The sequence below is a fragment of the Phyllostomus discolor genome, chromosome 2 (assembly GCF_004126475.2).
Source record: "Phyllostomus discolor isolate MPI-MPIP mPhyDis1 chromosome 2, mPhyDis1.pri.v3, whole genome shotgun sequence".
Lineage (NCBI taxonomy): Eukaryota > Metazoa > Chordata > Mammalia > Chiroptera > Phyllostomidae > Phyllostomus > Phyllostomus discolor.
Genome location: NC_040904.2, coordinates 216,990,619 through 217,008,746, shown reverse-complemented (window position 1 = coordinate 217,008,746; position 18,128 = coordinate 216,990,619). Strand labels below are relative to the sequence as shown.

The following is an 18,128-nucleotide window of genomic DNA, read 5'->3' as shown; positions in this document are numbered from 1 at the left end:
TTATTAAGGTAAAATAAGTCAACAAAACTGCCTTTTTAGCACTTTATACAAAGTTTTCAAAATAAGGAAGTATTTGCAGCCCTGACTGGTATGGCTCAGTGAACTGAGTGCCAGCCTGTGAACCAGAAGGTTGCTGGTTCGACTCCCAGTCAGGGCGTGTGCCTGGGTTGTGGGCCAGGTCCCCAGTTGAGGGCGTGTGAAAGGTAATGGATCAGTGTATCTCTTGCACATTAATGTTTCCCTCCCTTTCTTTCTCCCCCCCTTCCCTCTCTCTAAAAATAAATCAATAAAATCTTTCTTTAAAAAAAAGCAAGCACAAACTTGACTCAGCAGGAACTGCAGGACGAATGGGCACCTGTGCCCCAAGCAGCCACATCAGGAGGGACACGCAGCCAGGGAATAAGCACACCTTCTGCACAACGGGCACGTGTCCTGGGCACCGTCACCCCCCGCCACACCCTCCCACTGCAGTGCACAGCCTCCTGCCACCTGTGTCCTCCAGCCCAGACTCTGTCATCTCCGATGGCGGGCCTGTCTGCTTACCGTGCCCCCAGGAGCTCATTCACAGCCCCGGGTTTCCCATGAAGCCCTTCTCCCAAGCCCTGCCCCTGTCTCCTTCCCTAAACACAGGAATGCCCTGATGGCCACCTGGGCAAAGGCCACCTCTGCCCTCCCTCCCGGCCCTCCCAGCCAGAGAGGGGGCCAACATTCTCATAGGTCCCATGATTTTAAAGGTTTCATTCTAAAACCTGTTTTTGACCCTTTTGTTTCTGGCTAAGATCAGATTAACAGGGAACAGATTCACCTTCCCACATGCAACAACTAAAACAACAACAACAACAACAACTAAAGAGTAAAACACATGAAATGATTTTCAAGACTCGGGACACCGGGCAACGAAGAGCAGTGGTCCCTGACAGAAGGGACACAGGAGGAGTCCTTTCCCTGCCCAGCTTTCTGCCTGGACAGTAGTCCTGAGCCACAGTGGCGGAGCCCTGGAGTCCCCCAGTGTCAGGAGGCCAAGGTACTGCCTCACGGGCAGAGCACTGCAGAGCACAGAGCAGCACAGAGGGGCGCAGGCTCCAGCCAGGGCCCGACTGGCGCCCAAGTGTGAGGCAGACATCCCAGCCGGGCAACACATCGCTGGGAAGAGTTAATGCAAACCACCCGGGGTTCACACGGAGCCAGGGACAGTCACACTCACAGTCGCAGTGGAAAAGTCCCCATTCTCGGGGAACCGGACAAAGTACTCAGAACACTTCTGCCTCAGGTCGGGGCAAACTTAGCCCCAGACTAAACGTTACTCTGGCCCCACCTAACAAAGCTTACAAGTAAGACCCACCCGAATCAAACTGTTTCCAAGTAATTTAACCCCATCCCAGAACAAAGGTCAAGAATATTTATAGAAACACAAAAATACCCAGCATCCAACAACATAAATTCAGTGTCTTGGCATCCAATCAGAAACTACCAGGCGTGCAAGCAAGCAGGAAACCAAGCACTATAACGATGGGAAAATCCATCAGAATGAACCCAGAAATGACAAAGATGACAGAATTAGTAGACAGACATTTAAACAGTTGTTACTGTATTCCGTATCTTCAAAAACCTAGAGGAAAGATTAGACATGTTAAATGCAGACATGAAAGATACACAAAGACCCAAACAGAATCATAAAAATACACAACCCAAAAAAAGGCAGAAAAGGAGGAAAAGGGAACAAAGAACACACTGTCTGTCCCCTGTAAACCGCTCCTCCAGGGCACCTTAAGCAGGGCCGCACACGATACGGTTTGGGTCTGTTCCCTCCTCCCACCCTGGCTCTCCAACCACACCAGCACTTACCACTTCCTAAACATGCTGAGCTCCCTGGCAGCCAGCACTGCACAAGGGCCCTCGGCCTGCAACGCCCCTCCTCCCGCCCCCCCTGCGTGGCAGAGCCCTGCCTGCTCTTCAGTGCAAACTTCAACCACTGCCCGTCCGGGCGAGCTTTCCCGAGTTCTTCCTCAGCACCCACACGGGAGTCTGCTTACACCCACCCCTCTTGGAGAACCACATCACAATAACCTGGTTTAAATGTTTTATTTATTTTAAACTATAAAAAATTTTAGAATACAAAAAGGTACACAGAAGAGTATGACAAATACCCGTACACTGAGATTTAATAAATGTTAACCACTTTTCACACATGCCTCCTACTCAAAATTTTTTTTCTATTTAAAAAAAAATTTTATTGATTTATTTTTAGAGAGAGGGGAAGGAGGGAGAAAGAGAGGGAGAGAAACATCAATATGAGAAAGAAACATAAATAGGCTGCCTCCCGTACACACCCTGACCTGGGACTGAACCTGCAACCCAGGCATGTGTCCCCACAGGGAATCGAACCACCAACCCTTTGCTCCCTTGCTTTATGGGATGACACCAATGGAGCCACATCAGTTGGGGAAAAAAAATTCTAGTACATTGAGGAACCACAACCCATTCCACTCCCTTCCTCCTCAAAGATAATCTTTAATTTGACTCGTAGTATCCGTAATTGCATTCTTCCACTACTCACGCACCTATAAGTAACGCACTGCTTTACGAATATACTGAAATACTGCTGTGACATATACGTGGGCTCTCCAACTGTTTTAAGCTCAACTTCATACTTTAGAAAATTATCTGTACTGGTACAGGCAGTTTCAATGCTTTCGTTTCAAATATGGCAGGCACAACACCTTCATACGAAAAGGTACTTTTTGCCCATATTCCCACTGAGGCACTTTCAGGCTGTTCCCGGTGTATCGCTATCACACACGAGGCTGCCTGGACATTCCGAACACGCACGCTTTCGCACACTGAGTACGCCTCAGCTTGTACTCTCCCGGGTGTGGAACCGCTAGCTCACAGGACGGACCCTTCCAGGCCGGCAGACGTGGCTCCACCGCCCCCAGAGCGCTTCACCACCTCTGTGCACCAGCACCGTGCGGCCCACACGCAGGCAGTTCCCCACAACCCCAGTTCACAGGGGAAAACCAGGAGACTGGCCCCGGCCACAGGTTAATAAATGTCAGTTCTTGAACTTGAACCCAGGCTGGCTGACAGCAAAGTCCATGTTCTCTGTCTCCACGTGACACCAAATTCTAGCCCAGTCGGTAAAGGAAAAAAGGAGGTGCCCACGCAGGTGCAGAAGCAGTGAAGCAGGTGGAAAGAAATCACAGGAAGGCACTACCCAGGGCTGCACGGGCCAGGGACAGAGCAGGGGTTGCGGTCTCGAGGGGACACGGAGGCCTAGGGAGAGAGGTCTCCGGAGTGGAGCAACGGTTTCTTTGTGGGCAACAAAATGTTCTGGAGTTAGCGGTGATGGCTGCACAAACTTGTAAATATACTGTGACACTGAACTGCACACTTTAAAAGGGTGGATTCTACGTGAACTACATCTTACTAAGAAAAACTGGAGCAGTCAGTAGGGTGACAGGTGGGAGTCGAACTCCTGAAGAGGCCCTCCAAAAGGTCTGACCCTCAAAAGCGGCCCAGACAGAGACCCCCAGGTGTGGAGAGAGAACAAGAGCCAGACCCCACAGGGCAGGACCTCTAGCAGACAGGACAGGTCCGGCAAGGCTCGGCGGGGGCCCCTCTGAGGGCGGGGGCCCCTCTGAGGGCGGTGGCCTGGCAGGCTCGCAGGCCCAGCACATCCCATCTTCCACCCCCGAGGACCAAGCCACCCAGTTTCCCGTGCCTTGGGGCGTCCCTAGAGACGTGGGTAAAAACTCTGAGCTTGGGGTGGGCGGAAGGGCTGACTGGGGCAAAGTGCAGGGAGTGCCTGGTGCTGCTGGCCTTGGCGGTGCTTGCACAGGGGGGGGCGTGACTTCTGCGGAGGTGGTGTGCCTGGCTGCCGAGACCTCAAACTCCACGTCCCGCCACTTACTGACCTGAGTCTCTGGAACTGTCTGTGTCAGCCTCCCCAGTGCAAAACGCGGATGACGGCAGTGCACACCTCAGGGGTCACCGCGACTAGGAAACGAGGCACTCTGTATAAAACACTCAGCACAAGCCGGGCCAGCAGTGAGTGCCCGGTGAGTGCCCGTGGCCGCTACCATCGGGGAGCAGGGGCCGCCAGCCAGAGAAGGCTTCCCTGAGGACGCCTGGCTTGAGCTTCCCTCACTTCAAATTCGTGACCACAGACCTCGAGTGTACACCGAGTGCAGCCTGACAACCCACTCTCCCCAGGAAGCTCGCTCCCCTGCTAAAACAGCTCTGACAAACCTCAGGTGAGCACGAGGTTGGCACAGCTCCTGGCACCTGCCCATCCCGTGGCTCCTGCGACCTGCTGTCACCACCAGAAGCTGGCATGACAGGGGCAGAGGGACAGCTGCAGGTCGAGCCTCTGCGTCAAGAGGCCTCACAGTTTCCACCCTCAGCCTCTTGGAATCCTGTGACCAGTGTGTGGAGACCCATCCAGCCTCCCTAGGGTGACAAGACCCTGCAGAGAGGCCTGAACGTCCAGCCAAGACCCTCCCCACCCCCCGTCACGTACAAAGCAGAGAGGAGTCATCCAGCGGAGCCCAGCTGGGCTCAGCCCACAGACCCACAATGCGAAATGAAGATCGCTGTTTTAAGTCACTAGTTATTGGAGCGGTCTGCTGCAACAGGTAACAAACGGAACAACCATTCTATTCCTTCTACTCTTTCCTCCATCCTCCAGCATCCTCACACCTGAAATCACAGAAAAAGCAAAAGGTCCCTCCTGTTATGATAGAAAAGGATCCTCACTCCCAAAGGCCAGCCGGTCCCCCACTCTCCAGTCCCCGCCCCTCCCCCTTCCCAAGGCTGCTCCTCTGTGCTGCTCCCTCTAGCACCTACAGTGCTCTCCTGTCTATGTGCACATGAACACACGTGCACATGCTTGCACACACGTACACACACACCCTGCTCCACAGACATTTCTCCAATCCCTCTTCACAGCAAAGCTTCCTCAAGGAACGGTCTCCTCTTACTGCCCTCAATCCTTCGCCTCCTGTAGGGCCCCTAACCCCACCATCTCCCAAACTGCTTCTGTCAGGGATGCCAGGAGCTACGCGGACTACCTCTGGGGACTACCTCTCGTCCTCACCTTAGCCAACACCTCACAGCCTGACGTGGTGGAAGTCTCGGCCTCTCTTAGGCCCCGGGACACCACGCCCTCCTGCAGAGCTACCGCCGTCAGCCTCCACCTCCTCTGCAAGTGGACGTGCCCCTCGTCCGGTCCTAGCCTCTCTCCTCTCCCTCTGTGGGGCACATACAGTGCCGGGCTGACGAGTCCAGCCTGAGAGTTCTGGTGGACCAGCTTGCTGATAATAATTATAAATCACGGACAAAATATCAGCAAGAGCTAAAATATTAACAAGGCATTGCAGACCCACTGAAGACACGCAGAAACTGGGGGGACCGGCATCATGGGCAGAAGGGAGCAGGGCTGTGAGCTCCGCACCGGGGCGCCCCGTGGCTCAGCGCTGCGCTGCTGCGGTCAGTGGGACAGCCAGCGCCTCCACCGTCTCACCACTGGAGGACAGAAGCAGAAGGGCAGAGGTCGAGGCGCAGAACAGCTGAAAACCAAAGGGAAAACCCCCAACATCTGCATTGAAATTCCTCCCGAATCCTTGGCTGGCTCCTAAACCGCACACAGTGGGATGAGACGCCAAGAGACCAAACAGAAAAAAGTCGAACTCACAGAAACAAAGTAGAGAGTGGCGGCCGGGCTGGGGGGCGGGAAGAGGCTGGCAAGAGGCACACACACTCAGCTGGAGGTGAAGCTGGCCTGACGCGGGGAGTGTGGCCGACGGCGGCCCTGTGTGGGGCGACTGAAATTCACTAAGGGGGCACAACTCAGATGTTCCCACAAAGAAGTAAGCACACGAAGTGGCCGATATGATCATGAGCTAGTCGGGGAGAATCCTTTCACAACGCATACGTTTATAACACTGTCACGTGCTTTAAATGTCTTACAATTTTATTGGCCAATTATACCTCAATAAAGCTGAGAAAGAAAACAGACGGGGGAGACACACAGACAGACAGATACCAAACGACCAAGCAGAAAGCGGCTGTTGTGAGGCCCAAGAGGTAAGCCAGGATTCCAGCAGCTGTCCAACAGTGGGAGACAGAGTTTGCAGTTTAAGTTCTTCCACGAGAAGGGTTTCCACGGAAACCCTGGAAGGGTCACGCCTTAGGACTGGAAACCACAGTCCAGAGCGAGGGGCTGCACTCTGACACTTAGGCAGAAACAACACAGACCCACCCTGGAGAAGTGTCTGCAGGACCAAGGTGACCCCCCAGCAACCTCACAGCTGGCCCGAGCAGAACGTAGCCCTAAGAGAGGGTCAGCTCAAACGGGGACTCCAGAATGCACCGTCCTCGATGTCCATTACACAATACAGCCAAAAGTCGCTACACGCACAAAGAAGAAAAGTCATGACCCCTGATCCAGAGGGGAAAAAATCTGCAGAACCCACAAATGACCATATGTTGGACGTGGCAGATGAGAACTTCAAAACAGCAATTAAATATGTGTTAAAAGATTCTGGGGGAAAAGGGCAGAAGGGATAAACAGGTGGGAAATTAGCAAAGACTTGCAAATTTGAAAGGAGAACCAAAAGAAAATGCTAGAACTAAAAATACAGTACCTGGAATTGAATGTCACTGGATGGAATTAATAACAGAATGAACACAGAGAAGAAAAGCAATAAATTTACAAAATATACTCATATAAACAGTGAAATAAAATAGTTTTTAAAATACTGTCATGCTCAGCACCTGGGGGACAATACTGAACAATCTAAAATAGAATGGAATGCCAAAGGGAAAGGAGAACAAGGCAATAGCCAAAAGTTTCCAAAGTTAATTAAATATGTCAACTCAGAGAGCCAAAGGACTAAATAAATCCCAGGCAGGGTAAGTACCAAAATACCAAGCTTAGAAAATTATCATCAAACTGCAAAAGAAAAAAAAATCAAAATAGAGAATTTACTTACTTAATAAAAATAAATGAAATATCTTAAACACAGGAGGAAAAGGTATAGGTGAATGATAAAATGACAGCTGCTTCTCACCTGTTCAGAAACAACAGACACTCAAAGATAATGGTGTAACTTCTGTAAAGGGGTAAAAGAAAAACTGCCCACGTAGAATTCTATATCCATAAAAAATATCCTCCAATGCTTACGGGTAAATAAAGACCTTTTCGGACAAACAAAAGCTGAGGGAGTCTGTCCCCAGGAAACCCACAGCATAAGAAACACAGAAGGAAGGCCCTGGCAAGGTAGCTCAGTCATCCAGGTACACCAAAGTGGTGGGTTTGATCCCCAGTCATGGCACATACAAAAATCAACCAATAAATGCATAAATAAGTGGAATAACAAATAGATGTCTCTCTCTCTCCCCAAAATAAATAAATAACTTTTTTAAAGAAGAAAGAAATGCTCCCATCTAGAAATGTTATCTGCAAAAACAGTGAAGAATTTCCCAACTCATCCTATGGGAATGAGTTATCCCGATACCAAAACCAATGATATCAGCGGAAAACAGAATCACGTGTAAGCAAATATCCCTTATGAATATAGACACAAAAATCCTCAACAAAACACTAGCAAACAAAGGCCAGCCACACACAAAAAGGGTTATTTATACACTACACCAGAGATTTTTCCTAAGAATGCAAGGTTGCTTTGCCCTGATCAGCGTAGTTCAGTTGGCTGGGCTTCAGTCCCACAAAGCGAAAGCTCACTGGTTCGATTCCTGGTCAGGGCACACACCTGGGTTGCAGGTTTGGTCCCCCAGTGAGGCCGTGTGTTAAGAGGCAACTGATTGATGTTTCTCTCTGACACATTTTTCTCCCTCTCTTTCTCCCTCCCTTTCCCCCTCTCTAAAAATAAGTAAATAAAATCTTTTTATTTTTAAAAAGAAGGCAAGATTCCTGTAAAACCTGAAAATCAACTAACATAAGGTAGCTTTTCCACAGAATAACAGACAGAAACCAAACGATCTCAAGGGAGGCACTGGACAAAACCCAGCACCTTTCACGGCAAAAACACCCCCCACAATCGGACTGGTGCGCACCTTCCTCAACCACCGAAGACTCACCATCACCACTCGTGGTCAGCACCGGACTAGAGGCGCTGGCCAGCACAGCAGTGCGAGAAAGAGAAATGAGAGGCATACAACCGGGGAGGAAAAGCAGGGCTGTCTTTGTTGGTAGATAATACGATTACGCACACAGAAAACCCAAAGTAACACACACACACAGGAAGAGCTGATAAGTGAGTTGTGCGAAGTCGCAGGGTACACGATCAGCACACGTAAACCAACTGTGTTTCTGTACGTTACTAACAAATAATCTAAAAACAATATAGAATATTTTAAATAACATCAAAAATATCAAATATCTACAAATATTCTGAATGGAAAAAAGTATACCATCACACTGAAAACTACCAAAAAAAAGCTGAGAAAAATCAAGGGTTTAAATAAAAGGAGAGCTATACCACGTGCACAGACCAGAAGACCCGACATTAATTCAGTTCTAAACTTGATCCATAGACTCAATGTAACCCCAAACAAACTCCCGAGAAAAATTTGTACAAACTGAAAAATGTATTCCAAAACTGGCAGAAAATTTTATAGAGAAATAAAAGTGAAGGTCTTGCCCTGGCCAAGTGGCTCAATTGTCTAGAGCGTTGTCTGAATACACGAAGTTGCAGGTTCAATTCCCGGTCAGGGCACATACAAGAAGCAACCAATGAGTGTATAAATAACTAGAACAACAAAGATATATATACATATATATGTATATATAAAATATCTCAAATATATACAGTGAGGTAAAGTGAGGGTCTTACATCTGATTTTAAGACTTACCATTAAGTTACAGTAATTCAGAGAGTGTGTGTGGTGTTGAAAATTAGACCAATGGAACAAAACAGAAAACCCAGAAATAAGCTTAAACACATATCTTCACGTAATTTATTATAAAGGTTCCAATGCAATTTAATGGAGAAAGAGTGTCTTTCAACAGATTGAATCGATTCCCTATACGTGATTCTATAACACGTATGGGGGAAAAAGTACCCTAATTCCACCTCACCCAAAAAACAATGCGGAATGGGCCATCCAGAGAGTAGACCGGTGTTTGCTCCGAGGTGGACTGGCAGGAAAGGGGGGGGGGGGATCCCAAAGGGCATCAGGAAACTCGAGGGGTGATGGATATGTACACTATGTACACATGTACACTTTTAACAGGATTTCATTTATTTATTTTTAGTGGGAGGGGAACAGAGAGAGAAAGACAGGGAGAGAAACATCGATCAGTTGCCTCTTGGATACACCCCAACCTGGGACCGAACCTGCGACCCAGGCACGTACCCTGACCAGGAATCAAACCAGCCACCTTTTGCTTTTCAGGATAATGCCCAATCCACTGAGCCACACTGCTCAGGGCAGACATGCACACCAGCTTAACTGTGATGATTTTACATGTGTATACGTGTATCAAAACTTATCACATTTTACACTCTAAACATGTAGTTTATTGCACATTAATCATGTTTCAACAAAGCTGTTTAAAAAAGATGAACCATAAACCTAAATAAAAGAAAAATACTGACAAACTTTTACTTCATCCAAACTAAAATTTCCTGTTCATCAAAAGGCACCATTAAGAAACAAACAGGCAAACCATAAATAGGAAAAAATATTCCCCTCACTTCCTCTCCTCCTCCTTCTCCCTCACTACGTATGTCTGCACACATACCGTCATGAAGGTCTCAACTAGAATGTATTTTTAAAAATGCATCCTAAAAATGAATAATAAAAAGACAAGCAATTCAATAAAGAGTGGGCGAAAGCCCTGGCACTTTACAAGAGATATACAAACGGCCAATAAGCACATGGAAAGCTGCTTGCCATTGTTACTCATCAGAGAAATGCAAACTAAACCCCTGTGAGGTACCACTGCCCCCTGAACGGCTAAAATTAACACCACGGAACATACCAAGTGCTGACATGGGGCAGGGACTCTCGGGTATGACTGGCGCGAGTGTAAAGTGGTACCCTCTTTTGAAAACTGTTGGGCAGTTTCTAAAGAAGTAAAACACACATATATGCTGTGACCCAGCAACCCCACCCCTAAATATTTACCCAGAAGAAATAACACATGTCCACCAAAGACGTGCATTAAGAGCTGTCAATGACTTTAGTCATGACAGCCAAAAAGTAAAAGCACCCCCAAATTCCATCAAAAGGAAAAGAGATAAGCAAATGACATTTTCATACAAAGAAATACTACTCAAATAAAAAGCACACTACAGACATAGGCATCGAAATCAATAAATCACAGAAACATCACACTGAGCAAAAGAAGACACAAAAGAGCGTATGCTTTATGACTCCATTTACATGAAGTTCAAGATCCTGCAAACTCAGTCTACAGTGACACAGACCAGCAGTCTGGCCGCTTTGGGGTCTCCAGGGTGCCGTGACAACCGAAAGGAACACGAGGAAACGTGGAGGGGTGACTGAAACTCGGCAGGCGTGACGGACACTTGCTCCAGGTCTTCGTGTGTATGTTCTCAAGATCTGTACGTTACTGCACTGGGAGTGAGAGAGCCAACCACTTTAGATGGGGGAATGTTTTTAAAGAAATGCAAGACTCGTCACTTGCACGTTCCGTGCTCACAAAAGAGGACGGCTCCTGTGCGTGGAATGACGGGAGCCCCCAGAGGAAGCAGATGGCCGAGCGGTGGGGTGGGACAGAGGCTGACTTCCGGACACGAACTTGAGGTTTCTGCACCGCGCTCTGCGCACAGATCACCGTGAACACGGCCCGCCCGCCCGCCCCTTCACTGTGACCCCGGGGCGGGGGGGGGGTCCCTCGTCTGCGCCTCAGTGTTCCCGCATGAACGTTAACGGGGCGTCAAGAGTAACGCCATCTCTACGTTGTTTTCCGAATGAAATGGCCGCTGGGCCTGAGGTCGGAACACAGACTCAGCACTGGTTTTCCCTCTGGTGTGGAGTCAACGCCGCCCAATCGTGGACCTACTTTATGTCAAATGTTACATCTCACAAGGGTACGACGATAATAAAGGCAAAGCACTGGACTTGTCTTTTTTTTTAAATAAAGCTTTATTGGAATACGCATGTGTGCACACACAAAAGTACCTGGTACACAGTCAGTTATCATTATTATCCAAAAACTTAAAACAGTATTTTCACAGTCAGAGCTCAGTTTCTTCTTCTGGGTTCTTGTTCACAGAAAGCGTTTAACACAGCCGCGCGCAGTGAATGGTCAGTTCTTGTTTCCTGCGCGCACACGCGTGTGCGTGGGGAGTCAACAGCCATGCCCAGGGCTTCGAGCACCGTCCCTGCCGGGGCGATGCCTGCAGCCTGGCTGCCCTCTGGTCCAGCTTCTCCCGCGAGAGCCCGACCTCCACCGGCCGGAGAAAGCCCTACCTTCCACCTCCAGTCTGCACGGACGCCCCCACCCGCCGCCGCCCGCCTTAAACAGGGTCTTGGGCCTCCCACCTGCTCCGTCAGCCAGAGTCCACGCTCCCCCTCAGGCCGGCCAGCCCCGGCAGCTCTGCCCCCAAAGCGTCCCCAAGCCGGCCACCCAGGTGTACACCACAGCCACGGCCACCCCCAGCGCCCCTCTCCCCTGTCTCGCGCGCGCGCCCCACGTCCCACGTCACGAGGACGGCGCTCCGAGACGCCAGCTCCCGCCCAGGGCCCCTCGGGACTCGGGCGCGCGACCCTCAGGGCACTGCTTGGCGCGTGGGCCAGCGCTCCGAGGCCGGCCCCGCGGGCCTCCTCGGTCTGGGTCCCGCAGGAGCCGCCCCCACCCCCCACCGCCCCGGGGCCTTTGCAGGCGCCGTCCCCGCTCCTGCCCCAGCAGGGCCGGCTGGCGGAGTCAGAGGAGCCCGGCCGGGAGGGACCCAGAAGGAAGGGCCGCGGCGGAGACCGGACAGCCGGCAGTGTGGGTGACGGCCCGGCCGGGGAGGCCGAGGGCAGGGGACAGGGGGCTGGGGGAGTGACAGCCTGGAGAAGGCGCCGGGGACTTGACGCGGCCGGGCGGTCAGCGGACCCCTGCTGGGGGCGAGGCGGTGGGAGCGGCCGGGCCCGGCCGGGGGCGGCCGCGGCCCCCGCGAGCGCTCAGAAGCGAGGGGGAGGGCCGTGCAGGTGGGGAGGACGCGAAGTGGCCGGAAGGGCGAGCGGGAGGCAGCGCGGCGACGGCCGGGGGCACTCGGGGGCCGGGAAGGGGCGGCGGCGAGCGGCACCTGCGGAGGGAGAGGGGGCGGGCGGCGGTGAGGCGCGACCCCGGAGCGCACGCCGACGGAGGGCGGGGGCGCCGACTGGGAGCGGGGGGCGCGGGTCGGGGCGCTGGCGAGCAGGGTCCTGACGCGGGTCCCGGGTGGGGGCCGGCAGGCGGCGGGGTGCTGACCGGGGGGCACTGGCGCGTGGACGCCGTGCGGCGGGGAGAGGTGGGGGACGCGGACGGGGCGGACGTGACGGGGCGAACGCAGACGGCGTGTCACCGAAGGGGGTCGCTGACGGGACGGGGCGGTGGGCGCCGACGGCGGGGTGCACTCCCGGCGCACGGACGGGCGCAGGCGCTGAGGAGCCCGCGGGCGGCCGCACTCACCTGCCCCGTGGGCCGGGCGTCGCGGCGGCTCCTCGGAGGCCCGGGTGGAGGCCAGGGCGCTGGCGGAGGCGAAGCCCTGGGGCGGGCCGCACGCACATGGGCCCGGCCGGGCGCGGCGCCTACTGACTCGGCGCCCACGAACACCGCGCGGGCCGGCCGGCGCCTGGGGACCGGCTGGGGCCGCGAGCGGCGCTCCGGTCGCTCCAAAATGGCGGCTGCGCTCTCGGGCGCGCGCGCGCTGGGGGCGTGGCCTCACGGGCCGCGCTCGCTCGCGCGGGGGGCGGGGCCATCGGGGGCGGAGTCCGCGCACTTCGGTGACCGCGTCCGGAAGCGGAGCGGGACTGTGGCGGGAGCCCGGTGGCTGGGGGGGCGGCTTTCCGTTTTTGCTTTCCCCCCTGAGGCACTGCTAAATTTCTGTGCGAGCATAATCAACTTCTTGTGAGACAATGCGTTTGCGGTAATAAGTTTTCCAATGCAACGTCAGCAACAACAAAAAAAACCTTCCAAAGGGTCACACTCCCGAGGCAGGTGTGTCCCTGTTCTTTAGGGGTGCCTCCCGCTCTGGCTGAAATCCTCTCCCACTGGGACATCTGGATGACCTCTGAACTTCTCGGGCACGTGGCCTGGACACGGCCAGAGCAAGAGTGGGTGTGGATCCCCCACCCTCGTCTACGGTCGTTTCTTAATTGAACTGGGAGCGCCTGAGCAGCAGCCACCAGGCTTACTGTTTTTCCCAGGTGTTTCACAGATTTAATGTGTTTTGCATATTAAAATATGTGCCCAGTTAACATTTGCTGGAGTTGTATACTTCAATTAAACTAATCTCTAAAATGAGAATTAGTATTTCAGGTGTCAGCGTGAACCGTGGTAAAATGCTGGAAAATGAAATTGAACGATTGAGGAGTATCTCCTACTTAACAGCACTTTCCAGCTCCCAAGCCCCCTGCAGACGCAGAGGTGGACTTGCTGCTGCAGAGCTCGGTCACCAGGGGGCGCGAGAGGGTTTGCTCCGGGCCCAGCTCGGCTGCAGGCACCGGCTGGGGCTGCTTGGCCTCCGGGGCAGACTCACCGGCAGAAACCGCCAGGGGAACCTGTGCCAGTGATTTCCTGAGCAGTGATTGTTAAGTTTCTGGAGGCTCAGCGAAAATACGGCTGAGAGCTAAAAACTCCAGGGGGACCCAGTTTTATGATGCCGCACCCTCTAGCAAGATTTTCTTCCAGGAGTATGAGCAGGTTCCCGCAGTACGTATCGGAGACAAATACCATTGTGTTTCTAGCAGGAGGAAGGGAAAAGGAGTCATTCAAAAGGTACCAGAGCACTCTGTTCTTTTTTTTTTACTTAAAAAAATGTACTGATGGATTTTAGAGTGAGGAATGGAGAGAAGGAAAGAGAGAAGACACTGATTTGTTGTTCCACTTATTCATTTGTTGATTCTTGTATGTGCCCTGCCCAGGGATCGGACCGTCAGCCTTGGGTATGGGGGCAGCACTCTAATGACTGAGCAACCTGGCCAGGGCGAGCAGCGCACTAGGTTCTTAACAAGGACGGCTCACAGGAGAAACTACCACACCAGAGCGACACTGATGGGGGAAGGGAAATATCCAGCTCCGCCCATGCCAGCCACCTGTGCCAGCCGAGGGGGAGCAGCGAACTGAGACGCTCCTGTGAAGGTCCCAGCGCGGAGGCACCGACTGCACCGAAGCCTGAGCCTGATCGTAGGACCGCAGAGCGGTCCCCGCCCCACACCTCACCAACGCGTCTCTAGGCCTGTTGACGTCAGCTCCTCGCACCCGGTGCGCCACGTCCAGCTCTCAAGAAAAAAATGACAAGGCAAAACACACAGATTGAAGAGACAAAGCCAGCGTCAGAACCAGGCACAGCAAGATGTGGGAACTATCACATGGGAATTTAAAGCAAGTATGATTAACACACTAAGGACTCTAATGGATAGAGTAGGCAGCATGCAGGAATGCATGAGTGATGTGAGCAGAGATGGAAATCCTAAGAAAGAAGGCAGAGCCCTGGCTGGTGTAGCTCAGTGGACTGAGCACGGGCTGCGAACCAAAGCGTCGCAGGTTCGATTCCCAGTCAGGGCACATGCCTGGGTTGCAGGCCATGGCCCCCAGCAACGCACATTGATGTTTCTCTCTCTCTCTCTCTCTCCCTCCCCCTCCCCCTTCCCTCTCTAAAAATAAATAAATAAAATCTTTTTTTAAAAAAGAAAGAAGACAGAAGAAAAGCTGGAGGCAGGAGACACTGCAGCAGACACGGAGAATGCCTCTGAAGGGCTCATCAACAGACTGGAGACAGCTGAGGAGAGAACCTCCAAGCCAGAGGATCTGCCAACAGAATCCTCAAAAACAAAAGAAAAAAGAGAACAAATATTTAAAAACAAAAACCCCACACAGAATATCCAAGGACGGTGGTTATTCACTGCAAACTGTGTGACAGATGCATAATGGGAACGCCAGAAAGAGAAGAGAGATAGGAAGAAACATTTGAAATGAAGCTACATTGTACTGAAAGTTCTAGCCTGTGCAACAATGTAACAAAACAAAGTCACACAGATTAGAAAGGAAGAAGCAAATTTGTTTTTATTCACAAATGACATGATTATCTATTTAGAAAATCCTAAGAAATGCACCAAACAAGTCTACTAAAAACAATAAGCTAGTTTAATAAGGTCACAAGATACAGTATTAATACATGAACAACAGTTATATTTCTATATAAGAGCAACAAACAATCTGAAAATGAAATTTAAAAAATTCTGGCCCTGGCGGCCTGCAAACCAAAGGCTCGCTGGTTGGATTTCCAGTCAGGGCACATGTCTGGGCTGCAGTCCAGGTCCCCAGTGGCGGAGGTGGGGGTGTGTGCGAGAGGCAACCACACACTGATGTTTCTCTCCCTCTCTTTCTCCCTCGCTTCCCCTTCCTAAAAATAAATAAAATCTAAAAAAGAAAAAAGTTCCGTACACAGCCATGGCCTGCGTAGCTCAGTGGATTGAGCGCGGGCTGGGAACCAAAGTGTCCCAGGTTCGATTCCCAGCCAGGGTACATTCCTGGGTTGCAGGCCACAACCCCCAGCAACTGCACATTGATGTTTCTCTCTCTCTCTCTCTCTCTTTCTCTGCCCCCACTTTCCCTCCCTAAAAATAAATAAATAAAATCTTTTAAAAAAAGTTCCGTACACAATTGCATCAGAATGAATAAAAAACTTAGGAATAAATACAACAAAGGGGTGTGTACAAAAAAGGGTTGATGCAGCAGGGGACGGCTTAGCCTGAAAGACTTGCCCACCAGGTTAGCCCTTGGGTACCATCTGGGAGCCTGGCTTCAGGACGGTGGCCACCAGTCCCAGGAGTGACCAGAGTGGTGCATTATGTCCACTGTTTGTACAAACAGTATGATCCATTCTCAACACCTGCTTTCTTCCTGGTGTCTGGAAATTTGGCAGGCACCAAGCAGACAACCTCTCTGACCAGTGCTCTAGTGGGTTGAATGGTGGTGACATCTACTCACAACCTGTGCATGTGACCTTCCTAATATCAAACTGTACTATAGGGCTGTAGTAATCAAAACAGCATGGTACTGGCATAAAAACAGACACAAGCTCAATGGAACAGAATAGAGAGCCCAGAAATAAGCCCATGCCTTTATAGTCAATTAATATTAGAGGAAGCAAGCACATCAATGGACTAAAGACAGTTTACTCAGTAAATGGTATTGGGAAAAATTGGACAGATAAGAACAGAAAAAATTGAAACTAAACCACCTTCTTGTACCACACACAAGAATACATTCAAAATGGATTAAAGATTTAAATATTAGACTAGAAACCATAAAAATACTAGATGAGCCCTGCCTGGCGTAGCTCAGTGGATTGAGCACAGGCTGCGAACCAAAGCATCGCAGGTTCGATTCCCAGTCAGGGCACATGCCTGGGTTGCAGGCCACGGCCCCCAGCAACCACACATTGATGTTTCTCTCTCTCTTTCTCCCTCCCTTCCCTCTCTAAAGATAAAAATAAATAAAATCTTTAAATTTTTTTAAAAATACTAGATGAAAGCTTAAGGGGGCAAAATCTCAGACACAGCTTGTAGCAATATTTTATCAGCTACATCTCCCTAGGACAAGAGAAACAAAAGAAAAAGTAAACAAATGGGACTACATCAAACTAAAAAGTTTTGCACAGCAAAGGACAACAATGAAATACAAAGACAACCCACAGAATGGGAGAACATATTTGCCGATACATCTGATAAGGGGTTAATATCGAAAATTTATAAAGAACTTATAACACTCCACACCAAAACAAACAAACAACCTAATTAGAAAATGGGCAAAAGACCTGAATAGACACTTCTCCAAAGAGGACATACAGATGGCCAATAGACATATGAAAAAATGCTCAACATCACTAATCATCAGAGAAATGCACATTAAAACCGCAATGAGACACCACCTCCCACGGGTCGGAGTGGCCGTCATCAGTCCATCAGCAAACAGCGAGTGCTGGCGAGGGTGTGGAGAGAGGGGAACTCTTTTCCACTGTCGGTGGGAATGAATGCAGACCGGGGCAGCCACCGTGGACAGCAGTGTGGAAGTACCTCAAAATACTAAAAATGGGTCTGCCCTTTCACCTGGCGACCCCACCTCTGGGAATCTGTCCAAAGGGACCCACGACGCTATCTCAGCAGGACATCAGCCCCCCTGTGTTCACCGCAGCGTTATTCACGCCTGTCGGGCTGCGGAAGCAGCCCAGCGCCCATCAGCAGGTGAGCGGGCGAAACCACCGTGGGACACCTACAGAATGGAATACTACGCAGCTGCAAAAAAGAGGAAAAATTACCCCTTGACCGGTACGGGTGGACCTGGAGAATATTCTGCTAAGTGCAACAAGCCAGTCGAGAAAGACAAACACCATATGATCTCGCTCATCTGTGGAATCTAATGAACAAACTGAACTCACAAGCAAAACAGAGACAGACTCACAGATGGAGAGCAGATGACAGCCGAAGGTGGGGGGAGGGGTAAGGGGGTGGAGGGATGGAGCAAAAAGGAAAAAAGAGTCATGGACATGGACAACAGTGTGGTGATTGTGGGAAGGGGGTTATAAGGGGACTAAATGGTGAGGGAAAAATACAATAAAAATAATTTTGAAAACAAAAAGGTCTTTGCAGATTATTGAATTAAAGATCTTGAGACAGAACACCCTGGGTCAGGTCCAATGATGAGTGTCCTAAGAAAAGGAGAGAAGACACAGAGGAAGGATGTGGAGACAGACACAGAGACTGGAGGGATACAGTGACCAGCCACGGTCCTCCAAGGGTGGTCAGCGCGGCCACAGGTCAGCGGAGGCGCCTGGAGCGGAGCCTCTCTCAGAGCCTCCGGAAGGAGCCAACCTGCTGACTTCCGGATTTCGGACTTCTGGCCTCTGGAACTGTGTGAAGATAAGTGTCTGTTGTTTTAAGCCACC

General features: G+C 51.0%; 1 protein-coding gene and 1 long non-coding RNA gene across 8 annotated transcripts in view; one reads left to right on the top strand and one right to left on the bottom strand.

The window, feature by feature from the left end:
* PPP6R2 (protein phosphatase 6 regulatory subunit 2) overlaps positions 1-12,881 on the bottom strand; it is an 80,048-nt gene extending 67,167 nt beyond the window's left edge. For 4 of the 7 annotated variants that reach the window (XM_036019792.1, XM_036019797.1, XM_036019795.1 and 1 more), the window contains exon 1: positions 12,650-12,880. The gene's annotated coding sequence lies outside the window, so the exon portion shown is untranslated. Of the gene's footprint in view, positions 1-12,649 lie in introns of all 7 variants that reach the window. The other 3 variants (XM_036019798.1, XM_036019793.1, XM_036019796.1) reach the window with 1 other exon arrangement.
* LOC118499210 lies at positions 11,871-14,041 on the top strand. Its single transcript, XR_004901735.1, has 3 exons — positions 11,871-11,983; positions 13,197-13,386; positions 13,499-14,041. It is a non-coding gene; the product is annotated as an uncharacterized LOC118499210 (long non-coding RNA).
* Positions 14,042-18,128: the final 4,087 nt, after the last annotated feature.